Source organism: Schistocerca serialis, chromosome 8 (genome assembly GCF_023864345.2).
Source record: "Schistocerca serialis cubense isolate TAMUIC-IGC-003099 chromosome 8, iqSchSeri2.2, whole genome shotgun sequence".
NCBI classification, from domain to species: domain Eukaryota; kingdom Metazoa; phylum Arthropoda; class Insecta; order Orthoptera; family Acrididae; genus Schistocerca; species Schistocerca serialis.
Window position 1 is genome coordinate 242,340,806 of NC_064645.1, and position 17,801 is coordinate 242,358,606.

At 42.6% G+C, this 17,801-nt stretch overlaps 1 protein-coding gene across 1 annotated transcript in view; it reads left to right on the forward strand.

Moving 5' to 3' along the window:
* Window positions 1–2,025: 2,025 nt before the first annotated feature.
* The window catches only part of LOC126416274 (tubulointerstitial nephritis antigen-like), a 544,598-nt gene continuing 528,822 nt past the window's right edge, over window positions 2,026–17,801 (forward strand). The window contains exon 1 of the mRNA XM_050083911.1: window positions 2,026–2,159. The gene's annotated coding sequence lies outside the window, so the exon portion shown is untranslated. The remainder of the gene's footprint in view (window positions 2,160–17,801) is intronic.

A 17,801-nucleotide genomic window follows, 5' to 3' on the forward strand; every position in this document is an offset into this window, starting at 1 on the left:
AGATTTCTTACCGGTAGCTTTAATCAAGCTAGTATCACCCTAATGCTCTGCGAACTCCAATGGGAATACCTGGAGGAAACAAGACGTTCTTATCGTGAAACATTAGAAAGTTTTCAACAAACTGCAGAACGGCTCCACAGCCACCAGCGCGGATCTCCTGTAAGAACTGCGAAGACAAGGTGAGAGAAATCAGGACTCGCACAGAACCACATAGGCAGGCGTTTTACTTCGCTTCACATGCGAATGCAATACGAAAAGGGATGACTGCTGGTGGTACAAGATACTCTCTGCCATAGACGGTATGGTGTTGCGGAGTAAGTATGTAGACGCAGAGTTTCCACGAGATGTTTTATGGCCTGGTGTGTTAGTTAGTAGGCTTCTGTGGCTACTGGAAGCTGATGATTTGGTTTTCTGTAGCCTGTGCGACATGGGCTAGAGAAGACATACAGTGTGGATAATTCTCCAAGGCGTTTGATTATACATGGTGAGTCACTAACTATTGCTACGCAGAATAACTCCGAAAGTGTGATAGTAGCTAAAAGGTTTGTAGGACAAAGTTTGCATGGGACAACGGGGGCCATAATATGTCGTTGGATTTTTGTTGCTAGGTGGGGCCGAGGTATGAAAGTCAACATTTTTTTTTAATGGGATGCTATAGTTTGGTACTTATTTTCTGATAGCGGCTATCGAGACAAATTCATTGATGTATAAAGAAAAGGTCTTTGAAGGTCGACGAAGGTCAAAAATTTGGCATGAACGTCCATGTACAGAAAGTGTTCGAAGTGATGACCATTGGTATCAAGCAATGCTACAATTTCTTGTCATGGATTGACTAGTATTCTTTATCACTGTGGCCGAGCGGTTCCAGACGCTTCAGCCCGGAACCGCGCTGCTGCTACGGTCGCAGGTTCGAATCCTGCCTCGGGCATGGAAGTGTGTGATGTCCTTAGGTTAGTTAGGTTTAAGTAGTTCTATGTCTAGGGGACTGATGACCACAGATGTTAAGTCCGATAGTGCTTAGAGCCACTTGAACCACTTTTTTTAAGCACACCGATTTAACAACAATGAAGAAGTCAAGAAAAAAAGGAGGGTTAATCAGCTATTTCTAAAGATGACTACAAAAAACAGTTTCGAACAATGGAAGCACGGGTGGGACAAATCTATTAATTGTAGTGGTGAGTATTTTAAAGGGGATAAGGTTGTTTTGTAATGATTTTGAAAATATATAGCTTTTAAATAATAATTCTGGTTTGTTCTGGATACCCCCCTCTAGCACCCCGTAGTACATAGTTGCTGTATGTTTCAGTCATTTCCACGTACATTCGGGAACGTTATGTTCTTCTTGGTGAAGGGTATTTCCCTTTATGCCTTCCTTTACCCACCTTTCTGTGGTTTGCCGGTTCTACCTGCGGACTCATGAACCGTGTTGGCAGCAGGTAAGGTCATCAGTGAATGAACGCCTCCACATCGCAGGAATGTGGGCCGTCCACATGGCGCAAGTCTTTGACAGTACTGGGAAAAAGTGTTTGATATTTTTGGTCTGATACAATCCTTTGTTTTCTTGCCGCACATAAAAATATGAGCTAAAACTGGGTCAAAGTCACCCCAGTTTAGGTTTTCCGTGATTTCCCCAAATCGCTCCAGGCAAAAGCCGGGATGGTTCCTTTGAAAGAGTACGGCCAACTTCCTTCCCCATCCTTCCCTAATCCTATGAGACCGGTAACCTCGCTGTTTGGTCTCTTCCCCCAAACAACCAAACAACAAACCATCACCCTAGTTCGCGGGAAAGCAGTGAACTGCACGATAGAGTTCCAGAGTTCCAAGAAATACAAGACACTGTAGCGAACCAGGACTCGGGACGTCGCCGGCGCTGGATACGAGCGTGCAGTGTTCGCGATAGCGAGCGGGTGTAGGGGAGCAGCGGGGCGAGGGCTCGCAGCGTCCGCGGCTGGCGCAGGGCCGTGGGCGGGTGGCTGCGCGGCCGGCTATATAACGCGGGACGCGGCGCGCGCGCCGCCACTGTGCGGTCTGGACCCGAGCGAGCGCGGCTGCGCGACTGCCCCTGCTCTGCTCTGCCCCGCTCACTGTGCTTCGCTGCGCTGTGCCGCGCCGGACCTGCCTCTGCGACCGCACGCCGCGGCCGTCGCACGCCGCAACAGGTGAGTCGCCGGCTGCACCTCTCGCCCCGGCGTCGTAGCTCCGCAAGCAGAACCGCTGTCGTACGGTGCGGAAAGTGCCGCCGAGGGAAGTGTGCAAAAATTTTGGACTGTGTCAGCTGTCATCAACGGAACCTGTGTGCCGTGTCCAGTGAGATTCACTTCGTGAATGTCGAGCGGAATTTTGCTTCGTACAATCGCAAATCGACCGCAAAAGATCAGAGGAGACAGCATGGTTTTCAAAGTAGCAGCCGAAATCGCACCCGGTAGAGTCCATTTGTGACAATCAAGGTGTAGAACTATTACAACGTCAGAAACAGCACATATTCACACAGAAGCTTATTTATCAACGTCTGTCTGATATTAAGGGGTACTGACTGATCATAGCCGTGAATGTGTTAACCGAAACTGCTCTGTTATATACGATGAACCCAACTGTTTAGTCGCTTAGTGAGAACTCGCGATTACGTTACTAATGTGCGAAAAATTACACATTTCCTCGCCTGTAGAGTATAATAGTCGAACCACCTCCAACAAATATTGTTTGTGGTGCCAGACATCTGCAGCGTAACACTGCGTCTAGGGTAGGTTTAAAGGTCGATTTGTGACAATAGAGTTGTAGAACTATTACAACCTCAGAAATAGCAGATAATCACACAGAAGCCTATTTATCAACGTCTGTGTGATATTAAGGGGTACTGACTGATTACAGTCGTGAATGTGTTAACCAAAACTGCTCTGTTATATACGATGAGTCCAACTTTTTAGTTGCCTACTAAGTACTCCCTATTACGTTACTGATGTGCTCACATGTACAGTATAATAGTTGAACCACCTTCAACAAATATTGTTTGTGGTGCCAGAAATCTGCAGCGTAACATTGCGTCTAGGGTAGGTTTAAAGATGAAATTTTCGCAAAACTATGTATGTGAATGATATGCAGTGTAAAGCGCTGTATTTAGTCCAGTTTGAGCCACATTTATTAAAACCAAAAACTAATTTGTGACAATCGAGTTGTAGAAGTATTACAACGTCAGAAACAGCACATAATCACACAAAAGTCTATTTATCAACGTCTGTCTAATATTAAGGGGTACTAACTGATCATAGTCCTGAAGTGTTAACCAAAACCGCTCTGTTATATACGATGAGTCCAACTTTTTAGTTGCTTGTTGAGTACTCGCGATTACGTTACTAATGTGAGAAAAATTACACATTTCCTCGCCCGTAGAGTATAATAGTTGAACCACCTTCAACAAATATTGTTTGTGGTGCCAGACATCTGCAAAGCAACATTGCGTCTAGGATAGGTTTGAAGGTGAAAATTTCGCGAAACTATGTATGTGAATGATATACAGTGTAAAGCGCTGTATTTAACCCACTTTGAGCCACATTTATTAATACCAAAAACTAAAACTAAAACTGCAAATCCAATTCACGAAAACCGCATTATACACTGGAAAAGTCTGCAACGAGTATTTTGGTCCATATTATGTATGAATATCACATGTAAGCTGTCACAAATGTAATGGGATATCCACTACATAATTTTTCCCCATATATGTTGGTCTTCCACACGACAAAAATGTAACGACTGGTATTGCATTGCGCGCGGGGATTATTCGTTGTTTCCAAACTGTACCATTCAGCTTTAGCTTCGCATGCCACAGACAACGAGTGAGTATTTTCTTATTTTTTATTAGAGTTTTCCTACGTCATTGGCTACTCACTATACCGCAAAGAGAAGACGAAATGAAATCGTTGTCTGTCAGATACGTTCCCTTTTGAAGTGTGTAAAAACTAGAAATTTCAGTACTGGACTCCCTCAAATCAGACAAGGGTTGTTATTTATAGGATGGCACAGCATTTTGCATTGTGGCACCACTAGAGTGTCACTCACTTTAGCAACCGAAAGTGAAAAGTTGTTACGACATCAATACTACTTATATACCACTATCCGTTTATTAGTGACCGTTGTGGATTCTCCTTTAAGTCCCACGAATGTGTCATTTGAAAACTCGCCGATAAAACTGATGGACCCGTATAGCGCCCCTAACTGAAAAATATATATCCATTAGACACAGATTAAGGGTTGAGTCATATTTATAGTTACCAACCTACGTAATAAAAATTTTCATGTTTCTGAACTTTGTTAATAGCAAAAATATTGTGAGTGTGCAATATTTTGTTGGTAGCGCTGTCTCTTGCACACTATCATTGATAAACTGACTACTGCACCAATATTGATTTGTGTGAAAAAAAGTTTCAATTCCTATAATATGAACTCACAACGGGTATCACGCAAAATGTATTGAGAAACTGTCAGCTTGTCTGAAATTTATTGGACAGGTGACGTGACGAGATAGTGTACAATGCTTTCTGTTCTATACGTGGCTAACCTGAGAGGATGAAACACTGCTAAGTGCTTGCGCAGAAAAAGTAATGACATTTATGGACATATATCGTAACGATACTGCAGTGCCTGTGTTATTCCGAATGTCTGAAGGAACAGGCACTGCGACATGTCTACAGTGATGATGATCAATTATTCGTTCGTTTTGAAAATGATGCAAAGTTCGTTATTTTGGCGCTAAACGTTTCGGATGCGACAGTTTGTTTCTAAGCGTATTGCAGCTTTTTGATTTATAGCAGCTACCCAGTGAACATCGACGTTTCCGAGAAATTATTATTCAATCATGAATAAATCATTCCGATTTAACATCAATCTCAAAGGTGAGTACTCTTTTATAGTTGTTACTCAAATCTAGTTCCCGCGAAGAAGACTCGTTGGCATTCATCGATTGCTGTGCACTGAAGCAACAGTCCATGAATTTCGACGTTCCACAACACTTCCTTTTGCGTCTGTCACGTTTCATCTTACAGGATAGTTTCGGAAATGTCATCTCAAAACCAGCAGAGCGAATAGTTGCATAGTAACCACGACAATTTTTGAGATAACGCTACAATAGCTATATGAGAGTACTAGACGGCAAACTGCTACATTAGCATTCACACTTTCTTTGTGTCAATATCATAATAGCAGGCAAAGTTTGTATCAAAGCTCCGTATCATGCGCATGTATGCTCATATAATGTAATGTAATAGCAGAGTGGAACTTCCCAGTACCGTTTTCGCCTTTTTTTTTCTTTTTCCTTTTTGAGTTTACGAGATGTGTAGCACAGTCAAGAAAATACGGGAAGCTAATATAGTTTTCGTGGATGTACCGGGCCGAGAAATAGCGCTGGTCTTGAGCTAGGTACCGTGACCTACATTTAGAAATCGATTTCTGCGCGAGAAATCACTACTGCGAAAGGAAGTAGCAGGCGTGGAAAGTTCACTGAATCTGTTAAAGAGAGCACATTCTGCATTACTACTCCACAGTTTTTTTTTATCAGACATTCAGAAACATGCTTGTACGTTCGTATGAGGTCGGTACAGCACATACGAAGCGGTAGTAGAGACGTTCAGGCGACTGGAAAGGTGATACCTTGAACGAGGCCCTGTTCGAGAATTTTATAGAACCGGCATTCAACGTGAGCTCTACAAAAATTGCACTGTCAGTAGGAATCGTTTCACCCACCATAAGTGAATAGTGTAAGACAAGGACTGACGAGTTTTTGTAGCGTGTAGCTTCTACGATATACTGTAGAGTTGCTTTGAGAATATATGTAGCCATAGATCCTTGACAGGCTTACCGCTCCACCACCTCGGCTCCCCATTCCCGAGTTAAGGAAGACAGCGTACCAATAATGAAATATTATATACCGATGCATTCCAGTGTGCAATGTGGAAAATTTCTTGGTTCTTTCTGTAGTAAGCGATGCTTCAGTGGCTAACGCTGATATGTTACTCTGTAAGACGGCCGTATATGATTTTAAAAGGTGCAGTTTAACGTAAAACATGTCAAAGGGTCGTTTTTAAGTGCAGTGAATTATTTTTTTCTGTGGTGGTACCACTGAGTGAAGCGCCCTCGGAGAATATAAATATTGTAGAATTGGCACCGCTGGCTGGCAGAGGTGATACTCTGCACTCGATGGCCTTACGTCACAGTGCATCTGTGTGACATGCGGCTCAAACGTTCATGGCCAGTCCTGCCTCTAGACCTTGACCTACATCTGACAGTTCTCACGTATACGATACTGCAATACCCGTTTTACTCCTAATTACAACACAGAGCATGCATCCATGTCCGAAGAAACTTTTCATCGTAATTTGGAATAACACAGGCACTGCAAATATCGTATTTATCCACCGACACCGGGCAAACGACTTTCAAGTAAAATGTCTCCCCGCTACAGGAATATACTTAACGGTTCTAGACATATGGTTGACGACATATAGAAGTTTAGGTCTGACAAGGGGAGGCCGCCAATTGTGAAATTCAGATTCGATTCACATTGCGCATAATAAAAGCTCATGGCCAGAGGTGTAATGTGGCAAAGCACCAAGATGCACTTCTCAGCCGTTGTCGAGAATATCGACAGTTAAAAGAAACCGTTGCGGTGAAATACTCTCTACGATTAATGATTTTCTACAGCGTTATAGCGCAGCGGTAAGCGCTGGGGTTCGTAATCAAAAGGTCGCCGGATCGAATCTCGCGCCATGCAATATTTTTTATTATTAGTTTTTTGCAATTCAAATATATATATATATATATATATATATATATATATATATATATATATATATATATATAAACTATTAATGAATTGCTTATGCATGTTGGTGAAGGCGGATCGCTCTCCAATTGTACCGCCTCCATTTTTCCGTTTGTTTAACAGGGTGTACCAAAGCTGTCCCGTCCGCACTGATTTTCGACGATGTTATAAGTTGCGCGAGGGACCGCATCTACCTTCTTTCGAAGTCAGCAGGCAACTACGCTGTTATGGGGCGGCTCGTTTCGGCCCATTCAACATCTGTCCTTCAAGTGTAACGAGCGAGTAACGGGGTTTATATTTCATACCTGCCACAGCAAGTTTGTGTTCGTGGGGTCTCTGTTCTAATTCGAACGTTTGACTTACGCTATACGTATTCGTTTCTACGTCTTCCGTTAACTATACGTGGTTAACATTATGAAGACAATTAATAACATTTGTGAAATACAACTTTGTTTGCGGAAAACATAATGATGTTCGAAGTCGCCAGTTTTTCCACGACAAACGACTTTCAACAACTTATTATATCCATAATTGTTGCAACTGATTGCCCGGAATTATATATATATATATATATATATATATATATATATATATATATATATATATATATATATATGAATTACAAAAAACAAATACTAAAAAAAAAGTTGCATGGAGCGAGAGTCGATCCGGCGACCTTCGGATTACGAACCCCAGCGCTTACCGCTGCACCACCACGCTGTAGAAAAATGCTAAACGTCGAGAGTATTTCACCGCAACGGTTTCTTTTAACTGTCGATTTTCTCGACATCGGCTGAGAAGTGCATCATGGTGCTTTGCCACATTACACCTCTGGCCATGAGCTTTTATTATGCGCAGTATGAATCGAATCAGAATTTCACAATTGGCGGCCTCCCCTTGTGAGTCGTGCTCGGATAGCTTAATAGTGAGGCGCCCGCTGGTGATAAGCGGGAAATCCAGGTTCGATTTCCGGTCCAGCACAAATTTTCATTGTCGTCATTCCATTATACAACTAATGGTTGTCCACATGAGCAGCTGAGAATAAGTTTAATGTATTCTCACGTATCGTGTACACAGCTGCAGCAAACATCTTGCACGACGCGATACCGTTCCGCTTTGCATGTGGATGCCAACGCGAAATCGAAGCTCTTCTCTTACATTCATTACGCGTTGTATAGAAAGTTCCATCGAATAGGGTATCAAGCGAAATTTGTGACCTGACATGATCGCTTAGCAGGGAGGACGCAGCTTGTCGTCTCGGATGGAGAGTCACTGGCACATATAGAAGTACCTTGACGTGTGGTCCAGAGAAGTGTGCTGGTACCCTTGTTGTTCATGTTATACAGATTATAACGGGTACAAACGCAGATATATGTATTGGTGACAGAGCATGGTGTAATGAACAACATTACATAAGTATTTATATCATTTGCAGACTAATAATTGCCGGCCGCGGTGGTCTCGTGGTTCTAGGCGCTTCAGTCCGGAACCGCGCGACTGCCACGGTCGCAGGTTCGAATCCTGCCTCGGGCATGGATGTGTGTGATGTCCTTAGGTTAGTTAGGTTTAAGTAGTTCTAAGTTCTAGGGGACTGATGACTACAGATGTTAAGTCCCATAGTGCTCAGAACCATTTGAACCATTTTTGACTAATAATTACAGCTATTATAGGTCGTATCTTTTTAGGTCGTTCAGTACCTGCAACAACATGTGCAAGACAAAAGCCATTAACGTTCTTTTTTTCCTAGGCAGCAGGTGAGGTGATAGGCATGGACACATGAATGGGTGGACGCAAAACGGATAATCTAAGGTTTAAATGACTAAACACTATGTGACGTAACATCTGAGGTCATCAGTCCCCTAGATTCATAACTACTTAAACGTAACTAACCTAAGGACATCACACACATCCATTCCCGAGGCAGGATTCGAACCTGCGACCATAGCAGCAGCGCGGTTCCGGACTCAAGCGCCTAGAACGACTCGGCCAGGATAATCTATACCGACAGGCATCGTTCACTTCACGGCCCAGATACGGCCACGCATCAATCATCATACCATAAAGTTAGTGACGTGGCTATGGGAACACTGGTAGACACAGAGGAAAACAACCAACACACTAATGGTCTACATATTATGGCACCACACGTAAAAATATCTGTATTTCCCCTCGTTAGAATGCGTATTTTAATAACGTTTCAGACAATCTTAATGCTGACCTTGTGCTATTTGCAGGTGATGTATTTATTATTACTACCTGTAACAATCTGCAAAAATATTGTAGGATTTCCAAGTGGTGCAAAGACTGTCAGTTGCTTTAAATAGTCAGAAAAGCAAAATTGTGCACAAAACAAAAAAAAAGATTATCCTCTGACAAAACATGAGTGATTCACAGTTAGAATCAGTCAACTCAAACAACTACCTGCTCATAACAGTAGTAAAGGAACAAGACTAAACGATCTTATAGCCTAAGGTGTAGGTAAAACACGTGGCAGACTTCATTTCATTGATGGGATAGCAGTAAAATGCAGTCAGCCTACACAGGAGGTTGGTTGTAAGACATTTGTGCAAAGCATCGCAGAATGTTACTCAAGCGTTTGGGACCTCCATCAAGTAGGACTAAAAGGGGGTACTGAACGTATACAGAGAAGAGCAGCACGAACGGCCACAGGTTTGTTTGATCCAAGAGAGAGCGTCAGGGAGATGCTAAATAAACAGAAGTGGCAGACACTTAACTGCCAACTATCCCGTGAAAGCCTACGTATAAAGCTTCAAGAACCAGCTTTAAGTGAGGAATCTAGGAATATACTGCAACCCCGTATGTACCATAGCCGTGACTATCGCAAAATTAAGATTGTACTAATTACTGTGCTTACAGAGGTGCGTAAGCAATCAATCTTCCTGCACTGCACAAGTGAATGGAGCAGGGAGAAGCCCAAACAACCGATACTGTGGTAAGTACGCTCTGCCACGCACTTTACAGTGGTCTGCAGAGTATAGATGGAGAACTAGAGTGGACCGTTGCCGAGTATGGCAAACTAGCTCTGTATCAGACTTCTAACGTAAGTGGGAGGCCTCTCCAGCTGTTCACTAGTGTCATCTTAAAAACTGCATGTTAAGCTTTATATAAATTGTGTAGTGACGCATCCTTAGGCGACGTAGTAAGGATATTTCATTTTTACATTGTATTCGATAAGTAAGCTCCCTATAAATCAAACCTATAGCCTGTGGATGGAAGCGCGGACTTTGCTCTGTCTGTAGTGGCAACAGGCGAGTCAGCTTGCTCTGTGCAAGCATTTTGGTCGCCTACGAAGTCAGCTGGTGTACGACTATCGCTGGCATAGCTTTCTGAATGGCGAAAACTGAAAAGTTCATCGAAATTGTGTGTGTGTGTGTGTGTGTGTGTGTGTGTGTGTGTGTGTGTGTGTGTGCGTGTGTGTGTCTTTTAACATGTAATTTCACTATCAATCTTTTCAGTACAGCCCGCATCTCGTGGTCGTGCGGTAACGTTCTCGCTTCTCACGCCCGGGTTCCCGGGTTCGATTCCCGGCGGGATCAGGGATTTTCTCTGCCTCGTGATGGCTGGGTGTTGTGTGCTGTCCTTAGGTTAGTTAGGTTTAAGTAGTTCTAAGTTCTAGGGGACTGATGACCATAGATGTTAAGTCCCATAGTGCTCAGAGCCATTTTTTTCAATACAAAGTGTTATAGGAAACGAAGGAAAGTTCGTGTACTGCACAAAATCTTTTGGATAGAAGGAAACCACTCACCATAAAGAGCCGAGTTGCCGATAGGTACACACAAAAGAAAAAAAACTTAGTAACTTTCAGAATTCGAAAGCTACAATTTTTTTTTTTTTTTTTGTATGTGTGCCTATCGACAACTCAACGCTTCTGCGTTTCAATGAATGGTCGCCAGATTTGAAAACTGATTCAGTGTTCGTAATATTACAAATCACTCCAACGCCGACGATGTCAGAAGTGTATACCTTCTTTAATCTTTAATACAGTGATTCCACAGGGAGATATAATGGTTACAGAATAGATAAATCGCAAGTTTGGACTGTCGCTGACCATTCTATGCCGAACGGCTCAGCTATAAAATCCGTCTCAGCTATAAAATCGTTTGCGTCATTTTTCCATTTCCTTTACGACGCAATCGTAACTCTGACATTCGCTCGGCACTGGATTTCTTAGGTTCTCTGGAGTCCTTTCTAAGCGAGCTTCCCTCTGACTTGTCTTTTCCGTAAGTCTGAGCCTATTTAAGTCATATGAGACAAGATCATTCATTTTTTTTGTAATCTTCAATGTAATATACTGACTTTCACTTATATTCAGGCATATTGTTGTATTGTCACACCTTGTGTGAGCTCTTCACAATGTGTCCACGCTACATCAGTTTATAGTTTTACGCAAAGCTAATTCGTAACATTCGTAACATGGTACGCTGACGTCATAGGCGAAACAATTACTGTGTGGCAAACCAGTACACACAAGATCTCTCCGGCGGGCTCTATCATTGTTTATGGGTTATTACATGTGACGTAAAAAAGAAGAAAAAGAACTGTCTTATAAAGCCGAGCGGTCTAAGGCGCTGCAGTCATGGGCTGTGCGGCTGGTCCCGGCGGAGGTTCGAGTCCTCCCTCGGGCATGGGTGTGTGTGTTTGTCCTTAGGATAATTTAGGTTAAGTAGTGTGTAAGCTTAGGGACTGATGACCTTAGCAGTTTAGTCCCATAAGATTTCACAAACATTTGAAATGTCTTACAAGACGTACTTACGCCGACAGAGCTCTGAAAGCTAAAATTTCATACAGTTTGGGCAATCAAAATAACTTTCGGGAAAACTGGGCAGTGTGGTAAGGCGTAATTCGCGCAAAATAACGTGGCACCGGTGCAGAAACACAAGCTCGTTGTGAGCAATGGGAGCGTCCATCTTGTCCTAAGGGCTGGCCACCTCCGTTGACTGCTTATGAGAGTGCTGACACATAATTTCCAAGTGACACATGTCTTTATTTTACTTTGTCGGTATTGAGCGGCACAGTCTGTTACGCTACATACTTTACCCTTCTTTGTTTTACAGACTTTTTTCCTTCTTTGTTTTACATACTTTAGCCTTCTTTGTTTTACAAGATTTCCTTCTAGCACCATGTGGTCGATCTTGTTGCCTTTATTTTCTTCTTCGGTGCTCTATCGAGAAACCATTGACTGAAATTCTACATTTGTCTATTTTTATTTATTGTTTTCTAGCGGCTAGGAATATTCTGTGAATTAGATTGGGACTTGTTCCATGACCGAGTAGCTTTGTATCACATGGTTCCACTGAACATGAGAACAATAATAGGCGGTCACATCGCTGCCTCGTGAAGCAGACGTCTTCGGTGCGAAACTGCTCATGAGTTAAAATATTTCATGGATGTGAGGTTGATTTTATATATAATTTTTATGTAATGCTCTGGTACTAGCACAGCTGGAAACAGGAATGTACTTGGCCGGTGACATATGTGACAAACCATCGTATCATTGCCATTGTATTGATGATTTGAATTACTATCACAAAACGAACTGTTTCTACGCTTTTAACGTGTTGTAATATACGTCGGTCAACGTATGTGCTGCAATGGATACGCCTGTTCTCATCATATTGCCGACGTTAAGAGCAGATTCAGGGCGAAATAAGGAAAAAATTCGATTTTTTTTATTGCTTCATTTATTAGATTGGTACCTGAAGAATGACATCTCAAGGTTTCATAATCAAAATTTTTCTAGAAGTATGTTTTAAAACATTTTCTTTCACCGCCTTCGCCTGCCATGCCATATTTTCCCGTACTGTGATCCATACCTTTTATGCGCTCGCAATTTTTTATTAATTTTTCGGTCACACAATTCAAATGAACTGCAGATGCAGATGCGAAAGATGTGAAAATGGAAATTCACTGGTAGATGCGAAGAGAATCACTAATAAAGAAATTCACACATGACATTATGGAAAAGCCATCAGGGACAATGTGCTTAGTGTGAAAACAATGCAGCAAGCAGCGTGGACAATATTCTTCCACAAATTACTCCCAGATGAGAATCCTCAGGATTTCCTCTGTGACATATCTTGGTGCAAATATCTTCGGGCAGAAGGTAGTGGAAAGCCATACACCCGTAACCATGGTTTTCCACTTGCTGTTTTAAATGTTTTAAAGCCAACTCATCAATCCTGAGTTGCTGGAAAATATGAGTACCTGTTGACTACAAAATACGATTGAGAGCTACAATCAGTGGGTGCGTACTCCAAAAGCAGTATTCATGTCCTCAAACGTTGTGAAGATAGCTGCATGTGATGGCTCTCTATTGTTTAATAGTGGAAATATGAGTAGAATTAAGTGTCTAAGGAGATTAGACTTCCCTCCAGGTGCATTCACACTGAAGAGGGAAGCAGCGCTGAAGCACAACATGACAAATACCAGCCAGCATAGGAAAACAGACAAAGGAAGAGAATGAAGAGTATGGATCTGGGTAGCATTAATGGTTAGAAGTATGGCAACATTGTTAAAAATTGAAACAAAGATTTTAAATGAGATTTGTTGTAGAGCGAGCTTTTTGAGATATAATCTCAGGAAGTATAAAACTTTACATACTGAAATTTGGCACAGTTCTTTAAAATCGTTTACTGACTGATCATGTGCAACATTGTTTCTTTACTTTGTGCCTAATAATAATTCTCCTTTACTAAAAAAACAAAAATAAAAACTTAACTCCATCCGAACAGATCTCGTAAGGACCAACGGGACGGGAACCGGTATTACCACTTTACCATATGAGGAAAACAGAGCTTTCTCACTTAACATAAAATTGAAAAAACGATTTCAAAGTATGTGTGAGGTTAAACAAAAATCTGTTGCATATGTTGTGCCAGTCTTTTATGCAGATGTAAGCTGTAAATTTTCAGGTTTAATGGTTGATTAGTTTATGAGAAAAGGTAGATTATATGTTCATTGGTAATTAAAAATTAAAATCCTTATAAAATTAATGCCCATAAACATTATTGAACAAAAACGGAGCTATATAACAGTCAGAACTATAATACTGTAGGAGATTTTTTTTCTGACTCGTTTGATGCGCCCTGCCACGAATTCCTCTCCTGTGCCAACCTCTTCATCTCAGAGTAGTACTTGCAACCTAAGTCCTCAATTATTTGCTGAATGTATTCTAATCTCTGTCTTCCTCTACAGTTTTTACGCTCTACAGCTCTATTTAGTACTATGGAAGTTATTCCGTGATGTCTTAACAGATGTCCTACCATCCTATCCCTTCTCCATATCAGTGTTTCCCACATATTCCTTTCCTCTCCGATTCTGCGCAGAACCTACTCATTCCTTACCTTATCAGTCCACCTAATTTTCAACATTCGTCTGCAGCATCTCAAATGCTTCCGTTCTCTCCTCTTCTGTTCTGGTTTTCCCACAGTTCGTATTTCACTACCGTACAATGCTGTGTTCCAAATGTACATTCTCAGAAATTTTTCCCTCAAATTAAGGCCCATGTCTGATATTAGTAGACTTCTCTTGTAGGGGATATCGATGTATAAATGTCATTATGCAGTTTCGTCTGCGTCTGCCCTTGCACCTTCGGGAGTTGCTGGCATTTGCATGGGTGACCATCCGGGCCACCATGCGCTGTTTATCTACCGGGATGCACTCGGCCTCGTGAAGCCAGCTGAGAAGCTGCTTGACTGAGTAGTAGCGGATTTGCGTCATAAAAACTAACAACGGCCTCGAGATCGGTGTGCTGACTCCATGGCACTCCATATCCACATCCGATGTCGCCAGTCAGCTGAGGATGGCACGGCGTCGGTCGCTACCATTTAGCCTTATTTCTCTGCCTCGTGATGACTGGGTGTTGTGTGCTGTCCTTAGGTTAGTTAGGTTTAAGCAGTTCTAAGTTCTATGGGACTGATGACCATAGATGTTAAGTCCCATAGTGCTCAGAACCATTTGAACCATTTAGCCTTACGAAGCCCTTTCTGACAGAGTAACATTCGCCCTCCACCTTGGTGACCGCCCTGTTTTCTACACTTTTTGTTGTGGATTGGCAAGACAGCCAATCCACTATGACAGGAAGCCGAAAGGCACGCGTTTAAGCTCACGTAGGCTGGCGTGAGGTCTGCAATCACTGATAGTGGCGACACGCGGGTCCGACGTATACTACCGGACCGCGGCCGATTTAAAGGCTACCACCTAGCAAGTGTGGTGTCTGGCGGTGGCACCACACTTTTCACGTCCGAGAGGAGAAAGGCAAGAGAAACTGAAAGTGCCTTGTGTTAGTACTTGTGAGAGAAGCAGTCATACTTGCAAATTGTTCTCGCCAGGCGCTAACCGTCATATTGACGCTGTGTGCCGCATACTTTGAAAAGACTAAAACCGACAAGTGCGTTTTTAAATAACGGTGCGTTCAGATTTCTGTACTTCAGTATTTAATCGGTAAATTTATAAGTTTAATATTCTCTGTCCACGAGTCCATAAACGCAAAGTTTAAACACACCATGTAAAAAGACTGCATGCCAAAAGTAAAACCAAACAAAAATACTTTTCGAATTCACCTATGATAATTTCGTGTCGCTAAATATTCGAGTGCAGGGCTTTCAACTGAACGCCACTCCGGCTACTTGCATGCCCGTAATCTACACCAGCTACTCAGCAAGGTAAAGGAGATCTACAGTTTCACATGGAATCGTAACCACATGTCGTTCCCGGTGACCCTTTACATCACTGGGCGGTGAAGGCTAAACTGAAGGCAGGCCGGGATTCGATCCCGCGACTACTCGGTTTCTAGGCCCGACCTTAAATGTACTTACATGTTTATTCAAAGTATGTTGCATACATTGAAAGCGTGGCGTATTTGCTTCTAGTACTAATTGTTGACTCTAAGAAGGCTGTCGGCGGACGGGGTAGAAGTTTACATAGACGTAGAATGGCTTCGGTCGTTTCCCCGTAACTTTCTCGGCGCAGCGAACCTAGTCAGTCTTAGCTAGCAGACGACACCCCGCTCAGGGGATCTATTTACGCGTGAACGAAGCTATATTACCAAAACTCCATTACTAGCTTTAAACAGTGGGAAGTAGACGTCCCCTGTACGTCATCAGAATGACAGGGCGACGTTCACACGGAAACGAAATGGCTGTAACAGTCTCGTTATATTAACACAGTGTACTGAAAGCCAACGGTAGCGATCTCAAACAGATGAATACCATCGTTAAGTAGTAGGAATGACGCTTTCAACTGTATTTATAGGATTTATTTTATTTACAATCGATTTTGGTATTACCTCAAATGGCTCTGAGCACTATGGGACTTAACATCTATGGTCATCAGTCCCCTAGAACTTAGAACTTTAAACCTAACTAACCTAAGGACAGCACACAACACCCAGCCATCACGAGGCAGAGAAAATCCCTGACCCCGCCGGGAATCGAACCCGGGAACCCGGGCGTGGGAAGCGAGAATGCTACCGCACGACCGCGAGATGCGGGCTTGGTATTACCTTACATCATCTTCATGTCCTCCACGAAACCAAGTAGTCGTGTGGTATCATGATGTAACTCGAAAATCTATTGCAAATAAAATAAAACTTATAAATACAGCTGACAATTTCAAGCCTAATGAGAGATTACGTGCCGGCCGCTGTAGCCGAGCGGTCCTAGGGGCTTCAGTCCGGAACCGCGCTGCTGCTACGGTCGCAGGTTCGAATCCTGTCTCGGGCATGGATGTGTGCGATGTCCTAAGGTTAGTTAGGTTTAAGTAGTTCTAAGTCTAGCGGACTGATGACCTCAGATGTTAAGTCCCACAGTGCTTAGAGCCATTTGAACCATTTTTGAAGAGATTACGTAGCATGAACTATCGGAAGATGGATGTACAGAAAAGAGAATATCGATCCAAAGTCACGCACTGTCTTCCAGCTGTTGTCGATATAGCTACTCTCATCGGCCACCGCGCCGAGAGTCAACTTGGAAAGATTGAGAAGAATATTTTGGAAATATATCGGCCTGTCTCGTGAGAGCTAACACAAGACACATTCACCGTTTGTTTCCTTTCTCCTCTGGGAGGTGACAGGTAAAGAAAACGCGGAAAGCAGCGGCACACACACACAAAGGAAGCATTCTTGAGAGGAACGACAGGGCGACATGGCTACATAATTATGCATGAATCTAACTGGAAAGACTACTTTCACCATCGAGGATGTGTACACTAGATAAAGTATGCCCGCCATATGACAATGGACTCCTGCCTGAAGCCGGTCATGGCTTAACATGAAATAAAATTTATAGTTCATAGCTTTTAGCGGAGACCTACACCTTTTACCCAAGTTTAGCTAGAGTAAAGTCATGCTCGTGTAATCCCTTTCACTCTCCCTCTCTGCCTTCTCTTCCCTCTCTCAATACCATTCGCCCCACTTTCTCTCCCCTCCCCTCTTTCCCATTTTCATCCCCCCTTCCCTCCGCACAACCCACCAATTTAAGCACAGTTGCATACCACAGTATTCCGATGTGCAATTCCTGTAAGAACAGAATGGGTTACTTTCGCAAGTACATACGTAATTGAAGGAGACCGGATTCGATTCTCGAACGGATCGGAGATATTCTGCGCCAGGGTACTGGGTGTTGTGTTTCCCTTATCTTCGTGGCGTAATTACTGACACCAAAAAGTCACCTAACTGATGGCGCTTGGCAAGTCTTAAGCATGTGTAATTTCGTACCAGGGTAGGACAAAAAAATAAATTAAATAAAAATGCATTCGTAAATTTAATAGTTAAGTACAATATTTTCCTACTTAACGTAAAATAATGGAAACTTATTCCGAAATAATAACCTTGTTATGACGTATATTCTTTGTTCTTTGCACCTAATAGTTTCCAGACGCCATCTTTGTTTACGAAGTATGGCAGTTTACACGTGATGTGTTATGGCAGTGAAAGGAGGTATTCTGTTTTACTTGATTTATTTTCACT